This window comes from Arvicola amphibius, chromosome 6 (assembly GCF_903992535.2).
Source record: "Arvicola amphibius chromosome 6, mArvAmp1.2, whole genome shotgun sequence".
NCBI classification, from domain to species: domain Eukaryota; kingdom Metazoa; phylum Chordata; class Mammalia; order Rodentia; family Cricetidae; genus Arvicola; species Arvicola amphibius.
The window spans coordinates 78,152,689-78,163,111 of NC_052052.2; positions in this window are offsets into that span (position 1 = coordinate 78,152,689).

Here is a 10,423-nt window from a genome sequence, read left to right on the forward strand (position 1 = left end):
TTTATTTGGGTGCACCTAAGAGCTGGCCAGAAATTCCAGCTAAGCTGAGTTAAAGGGAACAGCCCTAAGTCCATCTCTTGTATCTGTTTCAAGGAGTAAAATCACAAATATGTTTATAGAAGGACAAAAACACCAAGTGGAGATGCCTCAGTTGTTGAAGATGCATAAACAGGTTCAGTCAGATGTACATTTGGAAACTTAAAACTTTATTAAATAAAAAAAAAGCTCCTGGTCAAAAAATAATTAGAGATACACATGCAATAAAGACAAATCCAGATTGAAAAGAACTTTAAATGACTCAGTGTTGAATAAATGTATGTAGGCTTAGGAGAGAGATAAGAAAAAGAATATAGACAGAAATAAATTGAAGTAAATGTTCATAAAATATATAAAGAGACAGAATATAGACTGTCATTAAAGGAGTATTGCTGCAGGAGCACATTTTGCTTTTTTAGCCAAAAGCCTTTAAGATACCAGCCCAGTGGGGCATGGTCCCTTATACTTTAAAAAGCTTCAGGAACTGTGTGCTCTCTCTCTCTGGCTTCCAACTCCCTTTCTGGCAGCTAGACCCTGTCTCCTGTTTGCTTCTAGAGGACAGTTGCTTGGGATGGTAATCTGTAAGTTTTTCCCCTTAAATAAATAACCCTTTTTATTATCCATAATTCTTAACTGGTATGGGATTGTTTTGTGTCTTCAGAGTATAGAAAAATAAGCCATATAAATATAGAAAATAAAAAGAGAGACTGGATTATGCTTATTATTGAGCTTTCTTTGAATGTTTTACCAGAGAATAAGCTAAGTACAGAGAGACATTTCATTGTACAGTCTGCTAAGCTAAAGAAACATATTTATTTTTTAATGGGATTTTGATTTCAAAATTTGGGTCTAAGGATATGTTGCTTTGGAAAAGAGGTTCTGCTGTTGTTTCCACAGAAGATGAAAACTTGTGGATTCCTTCCAGACTTCTGTGGTTTGATGTACCAAGACCACCTGAAATCTCTCTGTAAAATCCCCCATAAAGAAAATACGTCACCCAACCAAAATGCAGAAAGTGTTTTGGAGAAAACTACACCTAAACTCCCAAATATTGTTTATAAACATTTGTTTACATTTAAAGGGGGATATGCTATGGAGATTTGCATTGGTATGGATCTTGGTTTATTGATACAGTTCAAGGTCAATTTTGTTACATATATAGGTAGGTAAATAAATAGATATTAATATTTTTTATCTTGATTAAGGTATTGTGTTTGTGTAGATCATTTAAAATTAATGTATAACTAAGAAATATAGGTTAATAGATAATCATCCAAAAATTTCAAGCTTGTAGTCATTCTAGGTTTTCTAGATATATGGAAATATACTTCAGTTAGATAGGTATTCTTCAAATCTTTCAGAGACCTTCAGAATGTGGCATCTAAAATGTTTTTAAAACAGGAATTTTCATGAAAATAAGCCACATCTGCTCCTGGCAGCACCAATCTATTTTGAATATGATGAGCATCAAAGAGGCTCTTAATGGAGTTTGCTAGCCATTTGTCAAGAAATTGCACTTGCCTGGACTGCTTGATGTTAGGCTGTATAAACAGGATATGCAGGACCCACAGAAAAATGACTGTTGAACTTGCCTAAAGGTGAGATGTTCCTTTGGGGTTTCTGTTTCACAAAAGACTCTGCCAGAAATTCTGCAGGACACAGAAGAAAATGACTGACAAACTATATAGGTGGAACTGTTTTTGAAATTTCCTGCTTTATGCAAAAGTCTACCAGATACTATGGGCATATAGACTGAAGATGAATGCCCCAATGATACAGAAGAACTTTGGGTGATTTTCCAGGCAGTGAGATGTCACTGTCAATTATAGAGATTTGGAAGTTGCTTATAATGCACTTCCTGTTTACTTAGGTAGTATTATATCCTTCTAGATTCTTTCATGGCGTTGAGGACTAGATAGTTATAAGTTTCCTTAGTTAATAAAAAAGATAAATAAGATATCAATATTGTAACTATGATTCTTGCTTGATACCTGTATGGTTGAATGCAATTTTACTATGTTAAAGTTAAAACTTCCCTTCTTATTTAAACAGAAGACTGGAAATTGTATGACAAGTACTTCTGTCTATGTGTTGCTTTTATTTGTTAATAAATAAATAAACTGCTTTGGCTTATGATAGGGAATAATAGAGGTAAAGCTGAATAGAATTAAACTGAATGCTGGGAGAAAGTGCAGAGTAAATGAGAAGTCATGTAACCCAACCAGGCACAGACACCAGATGGAATTTTTCCCAGTAAGCCACAGCCACATAATGATAGACAGATTAATGGAGGTGGGTTAGTTTAGGATATAAGAGTTAGTCAGAAATACTCTTTAGCTATTGGCCAAAGAGTATTGCAAATAAAACAATTCCTGATTGATTATTTCATTGTCTAGGTAGTAAGGAATGAACAAGCAGCTCTGCCAAGCAGAAAATAATGGTGCCATAAATAAATACAAAAATATTTTAAGAAATCATCATGTGGTCATCTGCCAAGTGATTAGGGAGGGGTCTTGGAGGGTCAGGAAGGGTAAGGGTATTCTTACCTTCAAGACCTTTATTTGTGGAAGGTCAAGTTCTAGGAAACAGAGAGCAGCTCAGCTCTCCCAGTTAGTAGAAACTAATTTTTAAAAATACACCAAACTAGATCCTGACCTAAAAATGAAGTCTGTCAAGTTCTTCATTTTCACCTTGACTTATATTTTCCAGTAAAATATTTTATAGGAGGATGTGGTTGAGCACTGATGGTTCTAGAATTGTTTAATCTGATGGATGATCAAATTGGAGAGCACAGGGCCTGATTACAATAATTGGTAGAAATGATATTGGGACAATAAAGGGAAGAACAAATTTAGCCATATTGATCAGGCTAATTTGTTTTAGAGACTTTTTATTTTCTATGTAAATTATCATATTGTTTGCTGAAATATGAGATAAATCAGAGATCTTGAAACAGCACTTTCTAGTAAATTTTTAATAACCTAGATCACATTTAAGAAACCACAAATCGCCGGGCGGTGGTGGCGCACGCCTTTAATCCCAGCACTCGGGAGGCAGAGGCAGGCGGATCTCTGAGTTCGAGGCCAGCCTGGTCTACAAGAGCTAGTTCCAGGACAGGCTCTAGAAACTACAGGGAAACCTTGTCTCGAAAAACCAAAAAAAAAAAAAAAAAAAAAGAAAAGAAACCACAAATCTACTGTAGCTCTATTTTGAAGAACAATTGTTCACATTTTTCCAGTTTGTGATCAATTTCTGCTAATATTTTTGTTTCTGTATTAGTAATTTCTGAAATTAGAAAGACTATTTTAAAAACCTCTCTTTCTTTCTTTTTTCTTTTTTTATTGATTTTATCAAGCTATATATTTTTCTCTGCTCCCCTCCCTGCCTCTCCCCTCCCCTTTAACCCTCTCCCTTAATCCCCATGCTCCCAATTTACTCGGTAGATCTTGTCTTTTTCTGCTTTCCTTGTAGTTTAGATCCATGTATGTCCCTCTTAGGGTTCTCATTGTTGTCTAAGTTCTCTGGCATTGTGAATTGTAGGCTGGTTTTTCTTTGCTTTATGTCTAAAAGCCACTTATGGGTGAGTAATATAATATTTGTCTTTCTGTATCTGGGTTACCTCACACAATATGATGTTTGCTAGATATACTTATTTGACCACAAATTTCAAGATGTCATTATTTTTTTTCTACTATGTAGTACTACATTACATAAATGTACCACATTTTCTTTATCTATTCTTTGACCAAGACATATTCAGGTTGTTTCCAGTTTCTGGCTATGACAAACAATTCTGCTATGAACACAGTTGAGCACATGTTTTGTGGTATAATTGAGCATTCTTTGGGTGTATATCAAAAAGTAGTATTGCTGCATCTTGAGCTAGGTTGTTTTCTAATTTTCTGAGAAATCACCATACTGCTATCTAAAGAGGCTGTACCAGTTTGCATTCCCACCAGCAATGGAGGAGTTTTCTTTTTATCCCAATCCCTACATCCTCTTCAGCATAAGTTGTGTAGAAAGGATTCTTTAAAAAAAATCCCACACTAGCTCAGAATTGAGAAATAGATGGTTATTTATTTAGGTGTAATCTCACAAATTGGAATTCTCTGCTTGAACGGTGAACAGAGATCAAATCCAGCAATCTAGCAACCCAAAAGAGCAGCCAGGGAAATGGAAAAAAGGGCGAATGCAGTCTCTGCATCCATATATATGGTCTAAGAGGCGGCAGCCCAGTAGGCAGGTAACCACAAGCTGTAAGACTTCCTACAGCAAAGTTGTCATCAGTTTTTTTGATCTTGTCCATTCTTTCATAGAAACTCTCTTTGGAGTTCAACAGCATATCCTAGTATAGGTAACAGAAATGTTGTGGAAGCAGCAATTGTTGTGGGAGTGAATAGATGTAAGGAATCATTATGATTTTCAGGAAGATCTTTTCTAATTCTTTTAACAAATTGTAAAGATTTGCTGAGTTCAATAGGTATAACACATCCTATCCCACATTAACCCTTATATCCTGCTGAGAGTGCAGAATAAGTATTATTTCCACAGAAAAACTCTATCCCAATAGCAATTGTTTATCAAGAGTAAACAATTTAAGTAGTAAAATTACAATAAGAAGGGACATTTGTATACTCAATATATAAACAGTGGAGAAAACATATTATCAACAGGAGTATCAGTCACAGTTTTTATGTATGATTCCCCTCTGTATGCCGTGAATACCATTCGTTAATAGAGAAATGACTTGGGCCTATGCAGGGAATAGAGGCAGGCAAGGGAAGCTAGGCTGAATTCTGGGAGAAAGAAGGTGTAATTAGAGAGAAGCCACATAACCTTGCCAGAGACAGACACCAAAACTTTAGCTGAAAAGCCACAGCCATGTGGTGATACACAGATTAATAGAAAATTAATAGAAATGATTTAAATTAATATGTAATAGTCAAAAAGAAGCTAGAGTTCCTGGGTCAGTGATTTAATTAATACAGTTTCTGTGTGATTATTTTGGGTCTGAGTTGCTGAGCAGTCAAGAACAAACAAGCAACACAGTCTTTGAAATATTAAAAGGGACATGTCCTATTCTGTCCCCTGTTATCCTTTTTAAATTTTAATTAGAAACCCCTATTCCATATATATTTCTTTTTAAGAGTCAGGAATAGAGGGATTTCCTCTGACTCAGAAGGAATAGTCTCATCACCCTTTTAAAGCTAAATGGACTCAGAGATGATGTTTCACATTATTAGTTAAAAACAGGAAACTCTGAGTATGTTTCATGCAGGAGAAATGATTAATAAATCATTCCTTCACCTTCTTATTTTAGCACACCTTCAATTTTCATTATCCGAATCCTTTAAAGAGTACTTGATTATGCTAAAGTCCATGATATTATTTTGGGATTGATCAGTTAAATTAGTCCATGCTAAGTATTTTCCATCCATCTGGCTAAAATCTACTTTTCCCTTTTTGTGTTCAAAATATGAGCAAAATTATGGAAGATAATGCAATCATTAACAAGGCAAGACAATTTCACGGTGTTTCCTATGATAAGGATGGCTTTTTTTGTCAAGATACATTACATTTAGATTCTATTTGCAGAGTTTGTGAAAATAATAACAAAACTGTTGGCCATAGGAAAATCATAATAACAATTTCAGTGGTAAGAACACAAAGTTATATTAAACAAAACTTTAGAATGCTTGATATTTTTATTTTTGGTTTTTAAAGATAATGTTTCTCAGTGTGACACTGTGGCATTCCTAAAACTTGCTTTGTTAACTAGGCTGGCTTCAAACTCAGAGATCTGCCTTTCTCTGCCTCCCAAGTGCTGGGCTTCAAGGTGCATGCTACAACTGCCTGGCTAGAAAGTGTGGGTTTTTTCCCTATAGCACATATAAGTAAAATTTTCAAAAGATTTTTTAAAATTTATTTTTATTGAACTCTACATTTTTCAAAAAAGTGTGGCTGGGTTTAAAGGTCCATTTTCAGTCATTTTCCACCTTTGTGGGTTGGCCTCCTCTTCTGTGGGTTCCTCAGGTGCCTTCATGAGGTATGACTGATGAATACAGGCAGAAATTCCAGTGATTTTAACAGCAGTAGGAGTTCTGAAAATAGCGACGTAAGGTGCTTTTTAACCTAGGTTGAAGTTATTGAGTTTTAATGTGGCAAACTAATACCACATCTCTGGGCTAAAATGAGTGATCAGTCCCCAACAAGTTCAGCAGCATAGACTGTGGGGGAATCTTTTCCAGATTAATTGCAATCCTTTTAAGGACCAAGAGACTAGACTGGGAAAATCTGATAATAATCCAGCATCTATCCCAAGAATTAGGAATAGTGGTCATTGCTCATAGATTACATCATATGGGGATGAATTTTCTCAGAAGGAAGTATATCAGACTGTGATAAGGAGAAAAAAAACAAAAGGTCAACCCAGGTCCCACCAGTTTCAAGAGTACATTTAGTTAAAGTTTCTATTAAATTTCTGTTCATTCTATTTTTCCTGAGCTCGGAAGATACAGTGAATTTTCCAGTTTATGTTATGGACTGTAGAAAGCAATTGAGATAACTTGGCCATGAAGGATGAGTCATTGTCAGACTGCAGAGATATAGAGCTGCCTATTATGGGAATAATTTCCAATATTAATTTCTTAGGTACCACTTTGACCATCAGCAAAGACCAGTAGATGATTATAACAATACAGTTCTGTCTTGACTTCAGTAAAGTCTATCTCCCAAAATTCACTGGGTACTGTACCTTGACTCTGTTGGCCTGGGGAAAATATGCCCTTCTTTGATTTTACCTGGACACTTGTCAGGTAGTGTTTTGAAGTTCTCTGACATTTTTCTTGGTGTCCAGGTAGGCAGACTTGAGGGTAAGTGACCTCTGTGATCTTCTTACATGAAAAATGAGGGCATTAGTCAAGATAGTTACCCAGTTTTGGCCCAGTAGCTTTGGTATACTGATTCCTCCATCAGACAAGATCAACCATCCTTTGAAGCACTACAGTGCCTCCAAGTAAAAATATGACTTGATCTCTTCTGGATCAAACTCAGGAACATATTCTTCAAGACAGTATTGGTGCTCCAGGAAAGCAGGATAGTTTCATAAGATTCTGGTTTGTGGGTTCACCAAGAACATACTCTTTGGCAACTTGATCTGCATGAATGTTATCTTGAGTTTGGATTCTTTTGTCTTTTGAGTATCCTTGACAATGAATAATGGACAGTTCAATTTGTAGCCTGATAGCATCATTTAGTAACTGGAATTTTTATGTTTATTTTTAATAATCTTTTCCTTTAGGGGATTAATTCCTTCTTTTTATGTATCTATCCATTAACATGAGCCATGGCAAAAGTATATCCTCTGTCTGTGTAGATGTTCACCATTTTCCTTCAATCCAGCGTAAAGTCTGTGTCAGAGAAATTATTTCTGTTCTCTGGGCATATGTGCCCCTAAGCAAGGCTTGTGCCCAATTGACTTCCTTCTTTTCTGTAGCCAAAACAACCACCACTGTGATGAGCCCCACACTGAAGGACATCTGTTTGGGTCCAGTCTCAACAGGTTAGTATGTTCCAGGGTAACAGGCATGTGAATTAGAAATGTTCATCCAAAAGAACAGATATACAAAAGAAAAGGCAGAGTGACAAGAAAGATTTGGGAGGGCAATCCAGTGAACACTGAATCTGCCCACATTTATTTTTTATATGCTTTTTATGCCCCAATTCAAAGAGGAGGGGGAAGACAAAAGACCTTTTTTTCAACTAAAATGCAAGGAACAAACAAAGTGATCACCTTCCCAAATACCCAAAGCATCAAGCAATCACATACTAGGTTAAAACAACCTGTTAGCAGCCACACCTTATGACAAACATCCTGTCAATAATCTTGAAGAAGCAATAATAGGTCTAAACTGTCTGACCTTTGGGCTACACAAGACTGTATCAAAACAAAATCAACAATAAAATACAGATGACATGAGCATGAAAAAGTGCTCAGCTTTTTAAATTATAAGAATTATATCAAACTATAAATTCAGACTTGCAGTATGATAGATTGCTATTACCTTACCCTGAAAAAGAGTGGAAAAAGAGATATACAGAGGGGCTGGAAAGATGGCTCAGTAGTTAAGAACACTGACTGCTCATCCAAAAGATTCAGGATAAATTTTCAGCAACCATTTGGCAGTTCACATATGTCTGTAAATCCAGTGCCAGAGGATCTGTTGCTCTCTGACAGACAAACATAAATGCAGAAAAACATGAATGCAAATTAAATAAAAATAATAAATATATTTTAAAAGAGATATAAAGAGAAATTATAAATCTTCTCTTCTCTGTTTTCTAATGTTATGCTTTGTACAAAATGTATACTCATATTATAAATAATTAAGCTATCAAATTTGGACAAATGAAAGCTATGGATAAATGACAACTTAGATAATATCTTGAGAGTGGTACCAAAATTGAAACATCTACTCTTCCATAATTATACAATCTGAATTTTCACAACTGTATCACAAGATCAACTCATTCAAGTCTAGTATCTGGAGAACATGATATGAAACACAGACCAATTGTTATGTAATAAGTAGGTGTGGTGTGCCGCTGGGATGTACAGCCCCAGTAAAATGTATGCTGAAGGCGTTCTGCCTCTAATCTCTAAGAGTACTTCTGAGTCAGTTTGCTATGAGTTAAAGTTTGTTTGAAATAGAATTTTCCTCCTTAAATATAACTGAGAGATTAAACACAGATGTTCCTCATATCACTGTGAACTCACTATATTATAACCGTTACACTGGTCCTTGCAGAAATCTTTCAAAGTTGGTATTAATATTAATGCTTTTTTTTTGGTTTTTCGAGACAGGGTTTCTAGAGCCTGTCCTGGAACTAGCTCTTGTAGACCAGGCTGGCCTTGAACTCAAAGATCCACCTGCCTCTGCCTCCCGAGTGCTGGGATTAAAGGCATGTGCCACCACTGCCCGACTTAATGCTTTTATTTTATTTTATTTATTTTTTTTCATGGTTTATTTTTTTATATTTAAAAATTTCCATCTCCTCCCCTCCTCCTCCCCCTCCCCTCCCCTCCTCTTCCCCCATCCCTCCCGTCCTTCTCCCCCTTCCCTCCCCTCCCCTCCACCCATACCTCCCTTCCCTCCCTCTCAAGGCCAAGGAGCCATAAGGGTTCCCTACTCTATGCTAAGACCAAGGTCCTCCCAACTCCCCCCAGGTCCAGGAAGTTGATCCACCAAGCTGAGAAGGCTCCCACAGAGCCCGTCCATGCAGAAGAATCAGAGCCCAGCGCCATTGTCCTTTGCTTCTAAGTCAGCCCACACTGTTGGCCACATTCAGAGAGACTGGTTTCGTCGCATGATCCATCAGACCCATTCCAACTGGAGTTGGTGATCTCCCATTAGTTCTGTGCCACTGTCTCCATGAGTGAACGCACCCCTCACGTTCCTGACTTTCTTTCTCATGTTCTCTCTCCTTCTGCTCCTCATCAGGACCTTGGGAGCTCAGTCCAGTGCTCCAGTGTGGGGCTCAGTCATTTTCTTCATCTATCGCCAGGTGGAGGTTCCCTCACGGTCCTGACTTTCTTTCTCATGATCTCCCTCCTTCTGCTCCTCATCAGGACCTTGGGAGCTCAGTCCGGTGCTCCAATGTGGGGCTCTGTCATTTTCTTCATCTATCGCCAGGTGGAGGTTCTATGGTGATATGCAAGAAATTCATCAGTATGGCTATAGGAACTGGCCTTTTCAGGCTCCCTCTCCTCAGCTGCCCAAGGAACTAACTGGGGGCGTCTCCCTGGAAACCTGGGAACCCCTCTAGGGTCAAGTCTCTTGACAACCCTCAGGTTGCTCCCTAAATTAAGATATATGCTTCCCTGCTCTCATATCCACCCTTCCTGTATCCCAAGCATCCCATTCCTCCGAGCTCCCCCAATTCTCCCTTTCACGCTTTTCTCTCCCCATCTTCCCTTGGCCCAGTCTCACCCAACCCTCAAGTTCACAATTTTTGCCTGGCGATCGTGTCTACTTCGAATATCCAGGAGGATTACTATATCTTTTTTTTTTTTTTTTTTTTTTTTTGGGAGTTCACCTTCTTATTATCTTCTCAAGGATCCCAAATTATTAGGCTCGATGTCCTTTAATTATGGCTAGAAACCGATTATGAGTGAGTACATCCCATGTTCATCTTTTTGGGTCTGGGTTACCTCACTCAGAATAGTGTTTTCTATTTCCATCCATTTGCCTGCAAAATTCAAGATGTCATTGTTTTTTACCGCTGAGTAGTATTCTAGCATGTATATATTCCACAGTTTCTTCATCCATTATTCCACTGAAGGGCATCTAGGTTGTTTCCAGGATCTGGCTATTACAAATAATGCTGC